This window comes from Lepisosteus oculatus, unplaced genomic scaffold (assembly GCF_040954835.1).
Source record: "Lepisosteus oculatus isolate fLepOcu1 unplaced genomic scaffold, fLepOcu1.hap2 HAP2_SCAFFOLD_138, whole genome shotgun sequence".
Classification (NCBI taxonomy): Eukaryota; Metazoa; Chordata; class Actinopteri; order Semionotiformes; family Lepisosteidae; genus Lepisosteus; species Lepisosteus oculatus.
This window is the reverse complement of record NW_027167687.1, coordinates 71690-87799: the sequence shown is the minus strand read 5'-3', so window position 1 is coordinate 87799 and position 16110 is coordinate 71690. Positions and strand designations below refer to the sequence as shown.

At 46.5% G+C, this 16110-nt stretch overlaps 4 non-coding genes across 4 annotated transcripts; 2 read left to right on the top strand and 2 right to left on the bottom strand.

Annotated features, from left to right (window-relative positions):
• Nucleotides 1–247: 247 nt before the first annotated feature.
• On the bottom strand, nucleotides 248–318 carry trnag-gcc (transfer RNA glycine (anticodon GCC)). The gene has a single exon. It is a non-coding gene; the product is annotated as a tRNA-Gly (tRNA).
• A 3220-nt stretch (nucleotides 319–3538) lies between these two features.
• trnas-cga (transfer RNA serine (anticodon CGA)) lies at nucleotides 3539–3620 on the bottom strand. Its single transcript has one exon. It is a non-coding gene; the product is annotated as a tRNA-Ser (tRNA).
• A 10065-nt stretch (nucleotides 3621–13685) lies between these two features.
• Nucleotides 13686–13759, top strand: trnan-guu (transfer RNA asparagine (anticodon GUU)). Its single transcript has one exon. It is a non-coding gene; the product is annotated as a tRNA-Asn (tRNA).
• Nucleotides 13760–15294: 1535 nt separating this feature from the next.
• trnas-uga (transfer RNA serine (anticodon UGA)) lies at nucleotides 15295–15376 on the top strand. The gene has a single exon. It is a non-coding gene; the product is annotated as a tRNA-Ser (tRNA).
• The last annotated feature ends 734 nt before the right edge of the window (nucleotides 15377–16110 follow it).

Genomic DNA, 16110 nt, shown 5'->3' with positions numbered 1-16110 from the left:
ACCAAAGTTGCCCAAACATGTTTATTTCTCTGTCACTATGCTGGGGCATTGGGACCCGCACAGACCTCAGGGTGAATGCCCTCCCGCCGGCACCATTAACACCGCTTCCAGCTGGAAGCTTTGTTTTTCCCTGTAGCTCACCCTTATCCGGGTACTGACCTGGCTCACACCTGCTTAGCTTCAGTGGGTTTTCAGTTGCGAGTTGCAAGGGGATGCAAGTGATGGAGCCGCTCGCTGCAAAAGCCGCTGTATTGGCCGGGAATCGAACCCGAGCCTCCCGCGTGGCAGGCGAGAATTCTACCACTGAACCACCAATGCTCAGTGCCTGGGCCTTCAAAAAAGACGCTTTTTTGGTGCTCTGTGCAAAACGCGTCGACATCTGCAAAATGCCATTCGCGGACACTGAAGAACTTATTTCCAAGGCAGCGGGTACAAGCGATTGGGCGTTTTAAAACCACCAGGAACAGCAAAGAGGCGCGCTTCTTTGCTTCTGCCGAAACACACCGACTGAAGGCGGACAACGTAGTCGGCAGGATTGGAACCTGTGCTGGGAGACCCCAATGGATTTCTAGTCCATCGCCTTAACCACTCAGCCACGACTACAGCAAGCCCCACTGCCGCTGCGTTCTTGCTACAATCTTACCTGGATCGCGAGGCGCCGGCGGAAGCCTATTTCAGTCGTTCTCCCTTTCAAAAAAACATTTCCAAAATACAAGCCTTGCAGACAGACACGCCTCAGAGGACTTAAGGGTGGCTTCATGTCGGAATGATAAAGTCTCCCCGTCCGGACATGAAAATGCCACTTTGTTACACACAAAAAAAGAATCAACAACAGAGAAATGCCCACAAGCATTTGAAAAGCCGCACCACGTCGCACTTGAAATAGCTCTTACATTAGTGGTAGACGCAGGAATCGCCTTTTTATTTACGCTCTTACCAACGCGATGGAAAGCAAAACAAAGCAAAGCAGAGCAAAACAAAACGAACAAACGAAAACCCTCACGTCCCGCACTTGCATATAACGCCGTTACGAGCCCAAGCGGTATTGTACGTCATCCTAGCACTGCACCCCGGGGCGTACGGTATATGGGAACGAGCACACGCCACGAATCGTTTCGAATCACTCCCTACAGCTGTAAGGCACCTTGAAGCGTGCACCCCCAACATTCTTCTTTGCGCATCTGTGAAAGGTAAACTCTTGAGCAAACTCAGAACCAGCTCTAAGGAAACTAATCCGATTAGACGTTACTTTGACTCATCTTTTTAAGCTCAGTGCTGGATTGCTCAAACTCCAGCTAGGGTTAGGGTTAGCATTCCCACGCTACTTAGACACTTTGTTTACGCTCAGTGCTGGATTTTGGGAACTTCAGGACGAGTGGGAATTTTCTCCTATCTGTCAATTCTGTATTGTTTTGGAGACTCTTGGCTGCCTATGTTGTACAGTGCAGCGTGAAGGAAACATTTTCCAAAACTGTCAGCTCAAAAGTTGTAAGAAAACCTCTCCAGCTGCTTTAACTCTTCATTTTCGTCATTTAATGTGACACTCGATGTATAACTGGAGCCTCACATATGCAAATGGTGAGGCTCCAGTTCGACACCCAGTTCGACACCACTTTACAGTATATGACAAAAGCATGGCAGACTGTGCCGGACCGGCAGATAACTTCCGCTTATTTTTACCATATTAAACATTGGAAATCCTCCCACTTGCATTTGTGACACTTGATTTTGGCTCCACCTAAGACACTCTTAAATCTTCAAACACTTTTCTCTTCTCCTGCAACACTCTTGTCTGTCGGCACTATGTGGCAGCGTTGCATGACAACCCCTCACCACGGAAAGGAACCTAACAGCTTCGGTAAGAGAGGAGAAAAGGACCTGGCCCGTACGAGGCTCAAACCCATGACCTTGGCGTTATTAGCACCACGCTCTAACCAACTGAGCTAACCAGCCTCATAACAGTGCTTCTCTCTGTGCTGCAAGAAATCGAACTCAGGGAATTTCTTTTGTCCTCCTTTGAATAGAAAGCCGTGTAATTCAGTGTACGGGCTTTCTCGCGCAGTTTCATGGTTCTTGTAACCCAAATCCTACACTGGCCTGAAGTGCCCCCCCATTTCACAGCATTTTTCAGCTGATTTAAAATGTACCTAAAGGAGAAGCATTATTGAAGACCATCAATTACCAAGAGCTTTTGTCAAAGGTTTTGGTGGTCATTTTTAATGACCACAGAGCGCTGTGACCTCGGTTTTACATCTCATCCAAAAGACAGCGCCCTTTTACAACACAGCATCTCCGTCACTATACTGGGGCATTGGGACCCACACAGACCTCAGGGTGAGCGCCCCCCCGCCGGCACCATTAACACCGCTTCCAGCTGGAAGGTTTGTTTTTCCCTGTAGCTCACCCTCATCCGGGTACTGACCTGGCTCACACCTGCTTAGCTTCAGTGGGTTTTCAGTTGCGAGTTGCAAGGGGATGCAAGTGATGGAGACGCTCGCTGCAAAAGCCACTGCATTGGCCGGGAATCAAACCCGAGCCTCCCGCGTGGCAGGCGAGAATTCTACCACTGAACCACCAATGCTCAGTGCCTGGGCCTTCAAAAAAGACGCTTTTTTGGTGCTCTGTGCAAAACGCGTCGACATCTGCTTCCAGCTGCAAAATGCCATTCGCGGACGCTGAAGAACTTATTTCCAAGGCAGCGGGTACAAGCGATTGGGCGTTTTAAAACCACCAGGAACACCAAACAGGCGCGCTTCTTTGCTTGCGCCGAAACACAAAGACAGGAGGTGGACAACGTAGTCGGCAGGATTCGAACCTCTTTCTGTCTATTATATACTAAATATTCTCGTCTGTCTCTTGTTTGTATAGAACTGAATGTCCCTGACAATGTACTGTTAGTTTTAATTGAAGAACGGCATTTGTGTTCAAATATATCAGACAAGTTTACGTAACTGCTCATGCGACACTCAGTTGTAATTAGTCAAGAAATAAAGTCGAACAACAGCTGCGGGTTTGATTCTGAACGTATCAGATTGCAGCACCTTTTACTTCAATTGACAAATGATAGAGATTCGAAGAGAGATCCTTCAGACCAGCAAGCAAACCCACGGCTATTTCGGTTTTATATCTAGGCAACGTTGGTGTCTGCAATAGCATACATGAAAGCGTGATGCAATTTCTGTGGCTACATTTGTTGCACGTCATGCACAGTAAGAGTGTTTCTAACACCAAATAAAAAGTCAACAATTAGCGATCACGCCTTCTCCTCAGTTAACCCACTGAAACCCTTGCTGTTAACAGTTCTTTAATGCGTGCTTTACGAGCACCTACATATTGTGTCGGTTCTTTCAGTTTTATTCTTTAGGTTTTCAAAGGCATAAGTAGAACACCAGAGGTGCGAACGCAAGATGTGTGGTTATCTGAAGAACTCATTTCCATGGCAGCGGGGCCAAGCAATTCAGCGTTTTTATAGTACCAGGAAAGGAGAAGCAGCACTTCGCCTTTGCCGCGCAGGCACAAGGAGACGTACGGCAGATGCCGTAGTCGGCAGGATTCGAACCTGCGCGGGGAGTCCCCAATGGATTTCGAGTCCATCGCCTTAACCACTCGGCCACGACTACAGCAAGTTTGCCATCGCCGCATTCCTCCTTTAATCTAACACGGCGTGCGACGTGGCTGCGGAAACCTTTTCAAAGTCGCTCTCCGTTAAAAAAAATAAATACCTTTGACAAAATACGTGCCGGCAGACAGACACGCCTCAGAGGGTTTAAGGCTGGCTTCACGTTCAAATGATAAAGTCTCCCCGTCCGGATGTCAAAATGCAGCTGAAAAGTATTGCATGTTCATGTGTATTGCATGTGAAAGTATTGCATAATTGTGTCTGAAAATGAGCAATGGGCACCTGAGAGACTCATTTGCCTGTTTCACAAATGATCATATTTGACTAGAGATTCTGTTTGGGATTCAGTTGTGCATTCTGACAGCAATCCCTTTCAAAAAATGATACATTCTGGATGAGGTCAAAGGTGCAGGAACACTGTATTTAGGATGTGTTTGCACTTATTCTGTGTCTCTAGCTTCAACACAGTGATATATATATATATGCTCAGTGATTTTTTGGTACATGCCCAGGGCAATAATCATTATGAGGATTTATTTCCAGATGTGCTAGGGGTAGTGTTGTGAAATACTTCAACACACTGGATTGCAGGTTTAGACCCCCTGCACTCTTACTCCTTAAAAACCTGAAGCGTCTGGCGTCTCGCCGACGTCGAAAACCCCCCTCAGGCTGTACTCGTACTCGGCTAACTGCTGTGGAACCCTGCGTGAGCAGCCGCTGCGCCACGGTGACGGCTGGCGACCCACGGATGCCCCACTATCGGCCGGCTCCAGCCCCGGCTGGTCCTCTAGAGCCTCCCCACACGGCTCCTCCTCCCGGGTCGGTAGGGGGCCAGGCGGTCTCGGTGCAGGACCACCACTCTCCCCCGTGTTTGCAACCGGACATGGTAGCAGACCTCGCCCACCACCCAGAGTACCTCAGCGGGCCCCTCCCATGACAGCGCCAGCTTAGGGCTGAGGCATTTGCGGCGGCACGGGTTGTACACCCAAACCGAGTCCCCGGGCTGGAAGGCAGGCCCCCTGCAGCGCAGGTCGTAGTGCCGCTTCTACCGGACCCCCGCCTGTGTCAAGTGGGTCCGTGCAAAGCTGTGCACCTGCTGCATCCGCTGCCGCAGGTCCCACTCGTAGTCCGGTCCAGCCAGCGGTGCCGACCCGTCTCCGGGCAGCGGGCCGGAGACCAGGTCCACCGGGGTTCACATTTCCCGGCCCAGCATGAGCGAGGCCGGGGTGCACCCGGTGGATTCCTGGACCGCGGTCCGATACGCCCAGAGCGCAAGGGGGAGGTGGCGGTCCCAGTCCCGTTGGTGCCGGGACACCAGGGTGGCCAGCTGGGTGGTGAGGGTACGATTAAACCGCTCCACCAACCCGTTGCTCTGGGGATGCAGCGGTGTGGTCCGCGTCTTGTGATCCCCAGGCGCTGGCACACTCTGGCGAAGACCTGGGACTCGACGTTACGCCCCTGGTCACTATGTAACTCCTCCGGCACCCCCAGCCTGGCAAACATCCCCTCCAGCAGTGCATCGGCCACCATGGGGGCACTCTAGTCCGGTAGGGCGAAGGCCTCCAGCCACTTCATAAAATAATCCATGGCCACCAAGACGTAGAGGTTCCCGGCCTCGGTGCGCGGAAACGGGCCCAAAACGTCCACCCACACCCGCTCCATAGGAGCCCCCGCCTGGTGTTGTTGGAGGGGGGCCCGAGACCGCTCGGGGGGACCCTTCTGCGCCACGCACACTGCACACGTTCGGCAGTACCGCTCCACGTCCTGGTGGCAAAGACCCCAATAAAAATGGCCTCGGAGGCGCTGCAGGGTATTTTTACCGCCGAAGTGCCCCACGCCCGGCTGGCCATGCACTGCTCGGAGCACCGCCCCGCGGAGCGACCAAGGCAACATCAGCTGCCACCGTACCTCGCCACTGGAGGGTACCCGCCACCCCCGGCACAGCACCCCGTCCTTTACCTCCAAGGCCTCCCACAGGATGCACAGGGCCTTGACAGACTTTGGGTGTGGGGCGAGCTTCTCTCGCTTAGGCCGCACTCCGGCTACCACTCCCAGCATGCCCAGCGGTACTACGAGTGCCTGGGGGCGCTTCCTCCTCACCACCAGGCGAGGGCGTTACAATACATAGAATATGCATGTAAAACGAACAGATCTTATCAAGAGGGTTATCAGAATACAAAAGGTATATATTCAGTCAGTTACAAAGTGTTACACATATCAAGAGGACATACGTTCAGTATATCATTCATTTAGACCATTTCATAAATGAACCTGGTTATAACTTCTACATTAGATACTGAAAACAAGTACATAACTCTTAGGAATTAAATTGATATCAACTGGTTGGGATAACAATTGAATTCTCGAGCAGTAATGCAGTGAAGTTGAATACTCATCCAATCTCTGGGGATTCAGATCTCCTGCGGGCACAAAGAAACAGTTGCAGGCTTGTTGTTGTCCAATCCACGCTCTCTGTCTAGGTGCCAGGCTGTGCTGTGCGGGTTGCGACGGTGCGCTGCTGATGCTCACTGACCGGCTAGTTAGTGTTGGCTTTAACTAGCAAAGTTTGTGCACAGGAGAAAAGATGACTGTGGGTCCCAGCAAGTCAAGAAGAAGACCGGTTCGTTCCTGATGAAGAGCTAGTTCTGAATAGTGATTCAACTGTCCACAGTTCCGACCTGTTCACGAGGCCCGCTGCTGGTGCTAACCTCGGGTGGATCCTCTGGTTATTCTCTGGCAACCTCCGCTCTAGACCCTTAGAACAAAGGAAAGTTCTGGCACTCGGACACACTGGCCGTTCCGTGGTTGTCCGGGCTGAGTCTCAGGATGGTCAGGAGGCGCGCTGTGAGAATGTCCTGCCCTTGAGAGCCTTCTGCTCCTGGGCTGTCCTGCCCTGGAATTCTCCTTTGAATTCCCTTTAGAAAACTCCACAGAATTCTCTACTGAATTCCCACTGAATCTCTCAGGCTCTCTGTGTTGCCTGTTTTTACCTGGAGGAACTTCAGCTCGTTGATTGGCTGAAAGTTCCATGGGCATCAGAGTCCCACGTGGGTTACTCGGCCCTACCAGTCCCTGATTGGTTGATCAAGGTGAGATATGAGTCACTTACTCCTGACACTTAGGAATGCAGTCCAGATGTCCATCTGGCACTCCCTAGACAGATAGGCACCAATGGATGACCATTGATCATGATAGCCAGGCTTAGCTAAGTGCATCCCCCTTTGGGAGCTGTCCCTTATCAAGGGAAACCTTAAATCAGCCTGCATGAATAGTTTCTCTGTGGCTGCACCACAGAGATGAACAGAGAGATAAGGCCTAATTTGGGAAAGCTCAGAAACACTTAATTCTTTCTTATTAATAAGCATCGCCGCTACACCACCCAAAGCACTTCTAAAACAGGAGATTCGCGTTTGGGAATGCGCCCTGCCCTACAAATAAAACAGGTCTACGGGTCTGAAACCTGCTCCACGGAAAACAGCTCTGTTGCACTTTTGATCAAAGGGAGATTCGCTGTTCTTACTTTTTGATGACATAACACCCAAAGGGGCTTCTTTGGAGCTGGATTCCAACCAGCATCCTTAAGTTTCTTGGCAGTATCCTTTACAGTCCTCTGTTCGGTCGACAAGGGACTGAAGGGGGCAGCTTTCCTCACACATACAGTGCAATGTACTGTAGTGTTCCCGTTCATCGAATTCGCAGTTCTGCATCAGACCTCTAACTTGTTTCCTTAGCTTGGATTTAAGCCACGAAGCAGGCTTCTACTGTATAAACGTCTAGGGGAATCACAAACTATTTGAGAGGCCATCATCCCAGGGGGAACTGACAAAGTCTATCCCTAAACACCTAGCGCAGTCTCTCGAGAGACTGTCAAAAATCGCTTTCTCCGTTTGCGTTGCAAGTAAGTGAAAACGCGGTCTCAACCCAGAGCCACTTGGCAGCAGCGGCACGTAAATACTGTCACTGCTCGATACCAACGTTAGCCTATTATACCATGTTCAGCCACCGCTAGAAAATGTACGGCTCTAGAACCGGAGCAAACAACAGGATGGCCAACGTCAAACATGGAGAGCGACGAGAAAGGGATTCGAACCAATGCGTGCAGAGCACAATGGATCAGCATTCCATCTCCTTAACCACTCGGCCACCTCGTCGTGGAAGCTAGGCTGTCCGGACATGGCTTGGTGCACTCCAGATGATCTTTTTCTTTTTTTTCCCTCGTACTCGAGGGTCCTTTTCCTGTTCCACATGCGATTTCAACATTTTCCTTGGGAGATGTCAAGCCAGCAAGCCACTGCTGTGGTTCAGTGGCCAGTGTGCAGTTCAGTGGCCCTGTTGTACACAGAAAGCACATTGAGCTCCTTGGACATGAAAAGTTCCAGATAAAAGCCATTTGTCATCCTTTCTCTTGGTGTCGATGTTGCTATTGTATGTAAAGGTGGCAACTTGCTCCGCGAGCAGGCGGAGCAAGTTGCAATGCAGATGTGTCTGAGTGGTGTGTCCAAGTGGCTGCAAAAGGACAGTGCTCCCGGGGTGCTGTGGCTTAGTTGGTTAAAGCACTTGTCTAGTAAACAGGAGACCCTGGGTCTGAATCCCAGTGGTGCCTTTTTTGTTCCGTCTTCTCGAACAGAACGGGTCATTATGGACAACCGCCTACGGCTAGACTTAATTAAATGCAAGCATTCATTTCCTGTCTTTAACGCGACTTGTTTTTCTTAAAATGGATGCAACTTGCAAAACATGAAATACAAATCTTGCTAATCTGCGCTCGCGGCTGGCAAAAAAAAAAAGAAGTCAGCAATGTTTTTTTCTTTAACCTTAACCCTGCTAATGGAGAAGAGTTAAACGACCGAGTCTATGCAGCTTAAACGGTCCGCACGTCGGGTTCTTAGCTGAAAGGGTGGTAAATCACACTCACCCCAGTCCTTAATCTTTTAAAGAGGATACAAAATTGAACCTAGTCGCCACATCACATACATCCTGTTCAACGATAAATAGGTAACATCTGTAGTGTGCTCTCTGAAGGCACTAGTTCTGTAGGATTTGGGATTTACTGGGACAATTATTCATTGTAGCAGTAAATCACAAAATGATTCTTTTAATGGCTTTAGAATCCAACCTTGCGATATAACTCAAACAACGCACACACACAGGTACTAATACATGAGGATACATTTATTAATACATAGAATATGCATGTAAACCTAACAGATCTTATCGAGAGGGTTATCAGAATACAAAAGGTATATATTCAGTCAGTTACAAAGAGTTACATATATCAAGAGGACATACGTTCAGTATATCATTCATTTAGACCGTTTCGTAAATGAACTTGGTTATAACTTCTACACTAGATACTCAAAACAAGTACATAACTCTTAGGAATTAAATTGATATCAAATGGTTGGGATAACAATTGAATTCTCGAGCTGTCATGCAGTGAAGTTGAATACTCATCCAATCTCTGGGGATTCAGATCTCCTGCGGGCACAAAGAAGCAGTTGCAGGCTTGTTGCTGTCTAATCCGCGCTCTCTGGCTCTATGCCAGGCTTTGCTGTTCAGCTTGCGACGGTGCTCTGGTGATGCTGACCTTGGGGTTGTAGACCACTTGGATGAGGCTCTCTCTTGGAATCTTGCAGACCTTTAGGCGCCAATGGATGACCATTGATCATGATAGCCAGGCTTAGCTAAGTGCATCCCCATTTGGGAGCTGTACCTTATCAAAAGAAAACATCTTTAAATCAGTCTGCATGAATAGCTTCTCTGTGACTGCACCACAGAGATGAAGAGGGAGATGGGGCCTCATTTGGGAAAGCACAGCAACACTTAATTCTGTCTTATTAATAAGCCTCGCCGCTACAGTACGTACAGTTATAATTCAATCTGAATTAAAAACTACATGTCCCAGTTACCATGGTGGTGCTTGTGATCATTGCGTTTAACCAACGAAACAGGGCGAAAAATCAGTCACATGACTTTGTGGCTGAGGTTAGAAAGCTTAATGTATCAGCAAGACAGCAAAGACATTTTTCCAAGAAAGTTTAGCCTTTGTCACTAATGAAACCGCTAAATAAAGACATAAATATGGAAATTGACAATTAATTGACTTTTATATTTCTAAATATCACAACATGTTCGAATCCAAGTCATTTTTAATAACAATGGGTAAACTGGGTAAACTATCACAAAGCTTTAAAAAACTTAACATTTTTATTATCAACAAATTGTAAATACGATGTTTACATTGGCATTATTAATTTTTCACTTGAGTATATGGAGGATTGTGAGAGCAGACCCCCCCTCTTAGGCTACATTTTTAATAAGAAATGGAGGCTGTATGCGTTACAATATAAACATTTACTGTCAAACTTTAAATCAACAGTTGATTTAAAGACAATCTGTCAAAGTGCAATGAAACACAATATTGTTGTTGTTGTTGTTGTTATTGTTGTTTTTATCCTGTAAAGCGTTTTGAGAAGCCACCTTTAAAGGCGCTATATAAAGGCGCTGATTCTTATGGAATGTGTTTTCTTTCTTCTTTTTTTTTCAGCATAGAATAAACCTGTTACAGTACTTGATTCTTATGGATGCCCGGTTCCGCCGGGGATTCAAAATAAAACATGGAATCACGTGTCTAAGGAAATAGCATTATAACTATATCCATGCACAAACAGTAGCATGTTACATTATTAATTTGGGTGTCTCCTCTTGCCAGAAAGCGCTAAATTGCATTTTGAGTGCGGTTTTTGACTTTTTTAAAAATACAACCCATACCTAAGCTGATACTGTTTAGACTTTTAATTATTTTAAACTGTATTACAGCAGCACAATGTGCTTTTTCACGAAACCTAGAGTACTGAAATGTCTTGCGTTGTACAGCTTTTCAGCTAAATATATTTATCGCTTACACCTGACACTTGATGTGCCCGACAAAAACCAGTTGAACAGCTCTGTTGGAGGTTTGCAGATCAGATCAGATTCCCTTCCCCCCACAGAAAGACAGACTTATTAGTCGCTATTCACTGCGACAGCAGCTCCAATTTCAGGCGTAAGCGATAGATCCCAGTTTAGCCGATCTTGTACAGCATGTTCCAGTTTACTCTTATTAACCATATTAATTTTAAGTGCTTAATGCCATTTTTTGACCACGCACGAATATTCTTATGTCCATACCTTTTCAAGGGAATCAGTGTGAATTGTAATACTAATTAAATAACCGCGGGCACTTTCCACCCCCTCTGACAGCAGGAACATAACCCATTCTCAGCTCAGCAGCTCATTACAATATAGGGTGTTCAAATCTTTTGCTGCCTCAAAAAGCTTTAGAGAACTTAACATTTCTATTATCAACAAATTGTAAATACCACGTTTACATTGGCATTACTAATTTTTCACTTGAGTGTATGGAGGATTGTCAGCTGTCACTGAGAGCAGTTAATTAAATGTATTTTTTGATTCACAATCAGACAAATGCAACATAAATTGTTATCTTTGTCTTCTAAGTATATTAATAAACTTTCAGCATAGCTTTCTCCTAGTTTAGATTAATTTTTCTTGGGATTTTGGGATCAAACGTGGAAAGATTAGATTAGTAATCGTTTTTATTTTTTAAATACATTTTAGAAAAGTGTAATCTATACTTAAAAGCTGTATAAAAGCTGTATAAAAGACACTCGATATTAATGGAGTTTAGTTGATACTTTTTAAACTTTTAATTATTTTAAATTGTATTACAGCATTGTACACATGCTTAAAAGAGAAGAAAACGCAAGCCTTCTTCAGGTGTGAGGGCATTCTGCTCAGAATGAAACACTAAAATGTAATGTAGGCTCTGAACGGGTTCAATTATGATTTGGGCTTGATTAAGGTCGCTGCCTTTCATCCAAAATCCTGCTTGAATCCTTCTAAACTAAAAATTAGACATGAGCAGGGGCTCTGGTGAAATTTCTCTTTTTTTAATTTCTCTTTTTTTCTTGGAAAAATATCTTACCCGCTGCAATCCGGGCACAGAAGGATTAAAAGAAGCCAGACAGGCAGGGGGAAGAGTGAGTTCTAGATAAAGAGGTATCCAGGTAACAGTGAAGGTAACAGCCGCAGACGTGGCCTACTTAGCCCGCCAGGGTTACCCTACTCTTCCGGAGGAGGCCCACCGGGAAATAGCGCTCCAGGCTTTCCTGGCCCCGGCGCCGACTGAGGTGCAGTGCCACGTGATGCTGGCCGCACTGGTCCCCTTGGAGCAGGCCCTGGCTCTGGCTGAGCACACTGTTGCCGTATTCGAGGAGACCGGTGGGCACCAACGGAGGGGCGCACGGGGAATCAGATGGGGAGGAGGAGACGCCCAGCGCGACGATGTTGGGGGAGCGACGACGGCTGATCATCTGCCACTGCTGTGGGGAGAGGGGACACATCGCAGGCAACATGAAATTGTCAGGGACATTCAGCTATATACAAAGACGAGACAGACAAAGTAATAATTCTATATTAACGTGGCCTACATATTGACGCAATGATCGAACTAACTGACGTGTTCTGATTCAGATCCCCTGCAGTTCATGCCAATTAGAACAATAGCAATGCTGAGTCCTCCCCACCCTACTGAGCACAAATTCAGCTGCTCTCCAGTTCTGTTCTGCATGTTTTTTCATTGCAATTGAGCTCGGAGCTGGAGATGATCTCCATACAGTTCTGTGTTAACTAGCCCGCACTTGCGTGCTAATTTACGGGTTGTGGCAGATGCTTTTCTATAGTTCATATACATGACGGCAACCTGTTACCGAGGAACCTGAGAGGTTTAAAAGCCTCACGAGCCAGGCAGGACTCGAACCTACAATCTTCTGGTCCGAAGTCAGACATGTTATCCATTACGCCACTGGCCCATAGAACATGCGCTTGCACTCCACCACAGAGAGCTCTACACTGCTACCAGTAGTACACTTCCCCATCTAAATTTTCACAGCAAGAAACTTGTGTTTCCTACTATTTTTATCAGGTTTAAAATATCATCTCCTTAAAATTGAAAAAGTGTTGATGTGTCGTGCTGAAATTCCGATTGATTTTGAATTCAAAGAAAAAAGGTTTTCTTCCAAAACACCATGAAATTGTCACATCTTGCAGACAATAAGTGTATTCCATGTTGAAAAGAGAAGAAAGAAAACCATGGAGCCTTTTACAGGTGTGAGACTTCTTCAGGTGTGAGAAGACCTCACAGTCGAAACGCTGTGTTTCCGTTCTTCTCTTTTCAGCATGCAATAAACCTATTACTTGTTCCTTTGCAGCCGAGGCATGCTGACGTAGCTACCCAGCTGAACATCTTGCAGACTCTACAGTACTTCTCTCCTGTAGAAGTAAAGCAGGGCTTGCTGGGTGAGCTTTTGCTCCGGTAAATTAGGTCACGTGTCATGTTAAATCACTTCTTCTAAACACAACATTTGCTGGTGCTAGCTTTCCCCATGAAAAGAGACATTTCCCTTACAGTACATGACATATCGTTTTTATTCTATCAATAAGTATAGAAATTAAACAAAAGAAAAAATGGTGTCGCCAAAGAATGCACAGCTCTGTCGCCTTGGGGTGGTGTCAAGGGCATTGAGCTCCTTGGACATGAAAAGTGCCCGATAAATGCCATTTCTCATCATTTCTCTTGGCGTCAGTTCTGCTATTAAATGGGACGGAGGCAACGGGCTTAGAGAGCAGGTTAAGTGCACACCGAACGCAGATGTGTCCAAGTGTCTGTAAAAGCGCGGTGCTCCGCTGGCGCTGTTCCCTAGTGGCTTAAAGTGCCCGCCTAGTCAGCAGACGATCCTGGGTCTGAATACCAGCGGTGCCTCTCTCCGTGTCTTGTTGTGCCGAATGTCTCATTTCAGACAAACATGTACAGCTTGGTTCAGTTTAATGCAAGAATTCATTTCCTTTCTGGAATAACTTGTTTTTGAAGAAATCCATACAGCTTGTGAAAGATGAAATCCATTTCTTGGTTGTCAGTGGAAAAAGATTGCCGGCTGCAAGAAGCGCAAGTGATTGTTTTCTTTGACCATAAACCTGCAAATGTAGGGAGTACAAGAGGCCGTCAGTCTCTGTGGCGCAATCGGTTAGCGCGTTCGGCTGTTAACCGAAAGGTTGGGGGTTCAAGCCCACCCAGGGACGCATGTCTCATTTTTTCCAATGTGAACATCATCACCGCTAAAGAAGATGGCGCAGAAGGCTCCACAGTCGAAACGTTGTGCTTCTTTTCTTCTCTTTTCAGCATGGAGTAAACCTTTGCTTGATCCTTTGCAGCCTACGCATGCTGACACAGCTGCCTTTCTCTTAACGCGCCTCAATCATTATTCACCAAAACCATCAGCAGAATGTGTCGCCTTTGTGGTGATGTCACTCCTCTGCTTCACAAATGTCCTTAGTGACGGACCATTTCTTTCTGCCATTTTTCCGGAGCGGTTATTGATTGCTCCATCATTTCCCTCATACTTTCCATCCCTAGATTGAAAAAAAAAAACAGAAACAGGCTGACAGGACGACAATCAAATTGCAAAAACTCATCAAAGCACTCGATAGAGTATTTGAATCCACAAGTAGCTATGAGCAACTTTGTCCTGGCTTGCATGAAAGTCAGAAAATGTCAAAAAGAAAAAGATGGTGGCTTTTTCATATCTGTTCTTTTATTTTTAGTTCGTTGGCTCTTCTGTCCATTGTCCTCCTGCCTGGCTCTTGACCTGTGACTGTCTGAACACACACATTAGACTTTCAGGTGGGGGATTTGTCCTGAGCCTCTGTGAAAGACCCACCCACCCCCATAAATAACTGCTCTAGAAACACATGAATGCAAAACTAAACCACAGCTTAAAGAGGAGCTCCAACTCAGTGCCATACTAATGTAAACGAAGTAATACTAAGACATGTTCTTATGGATTTGTCTTACCTTGAGATATGTAATTGGATTTCAGGATTAACTTCCTCATTCAATGTACTGGTGATTCTTTGCCTGGTCAGTACCTGGGTGGGAGACCTCCAGCGAACAATTAAGCTTGCTGCTGGAAGTGGTGTTAAGAGACTCTTAGGATCTTCCAGAGGTGTCTGTCCAATAGCACTAGTTGCCTTAGAGCTGGCTCAAACATTGCTCAAGAGTCTACCTTTCACAGATGCGCAAAGATGAATGATGGGGGTGCACGCTTCAAGGAGCCTTCCAACTGTAGGGACCGATTAGAGACGATCCGTAGCATGTGTTCGTTTCCATATACGCCCCGTGTCTCAACGGTAGGACAGAGTCAAATACTGCCTCGACACGTAACAGCGTTATATTAAACCACAGGACTTGAGGGCTGTTTTGTTTGAATGTTCAAGGCATTGGTAGAGTGTAGGTCAAGGGCCATTGGTGCATCTCCTGTAACTGGAGCAAAAATGCTATTCAAAGTGCAGTGACTAAAATCGTCGTCCACATGTCTCCGTTGTTGATTGCTTTCTGTCTAAGAACGTTCTGTTTTCATGTCTGAACGGGGAGACTTTATCATTCCAACTTGAAGCCACCCTTAAGTCCTCTGAGGTGTGTGTGTGTGTGCTTGCACGTATGGCGTAAAAGGTTCCTTAAACGGAGAGCGATCTTGAAAAAAGTTGCCTCTGCTGCCGCCGCCGCCTCGCACTCCCTGTTCGATTGTAGCAAGAAGGCAGCGGCCGTGGCACTCGCTGTAGTCGTGGCCGAGTGGTTAAGGTGACGGACTTGAAATCCGTTGGGGTCTCCCCGCGCAGGTTCAAATCCTGCCGACTACAGCGTCTTTTGCATTTGGTTGCGTGCGTGCGTGTAAAAGGACCAGCCTCGTTTCGTTTTCGCTGGGACCTTTAACACTCTAAATCGCCTGGACCCGCAGCCTGTGAAATCGATTCTTCAGAACCCACGAAGGACGCTTTGCCGCTGGACACAGATACCGATGCTTTTCTGCAACGAGCTTTCCAGCTGAATTTTCTCGGCAGCTCCGTACTGAACCTGTTCTCCATTGCAACATAGCGGAGGCTCGTCACGTCTATAGCAAGGCTGTGTAGGACCGCATACGCCACAGTGACTTGTACACAGACCACATGAAAGGCAAGCAAAATACACTTTTAAAATTCCAAAGACTCACAAGGTCAGAGGAACAGCGATGACCTGAACAGATCTTTTACAGAAATCTAGGTTGACCTTTTTAGAGCTGTAATTGCATTTTTGTTTAATAGAAGATCAAATCTACTCGCATGTACCAGCACCTTACAGTTTATTGATGTTAATTCTGTTTAAGTAATAAGATTGCAAATTACTTTTGGACTTTAGCCGGTGTTTTTAAGAACAAATTGCTTACACTTCTGTAAGGAATACGCAGTACGTGCCTTTGTCAGTCATTGCTCACCATACCTGTAACTTTATTATCTAACTCACTTCCTCAAATGGTGAAGGTCCACAAACATAAATGAAAAAAAAAACCCTTGATGTAGATGAGGTGCACAAAAAAGCAGCCCCTGATAGCGTATAA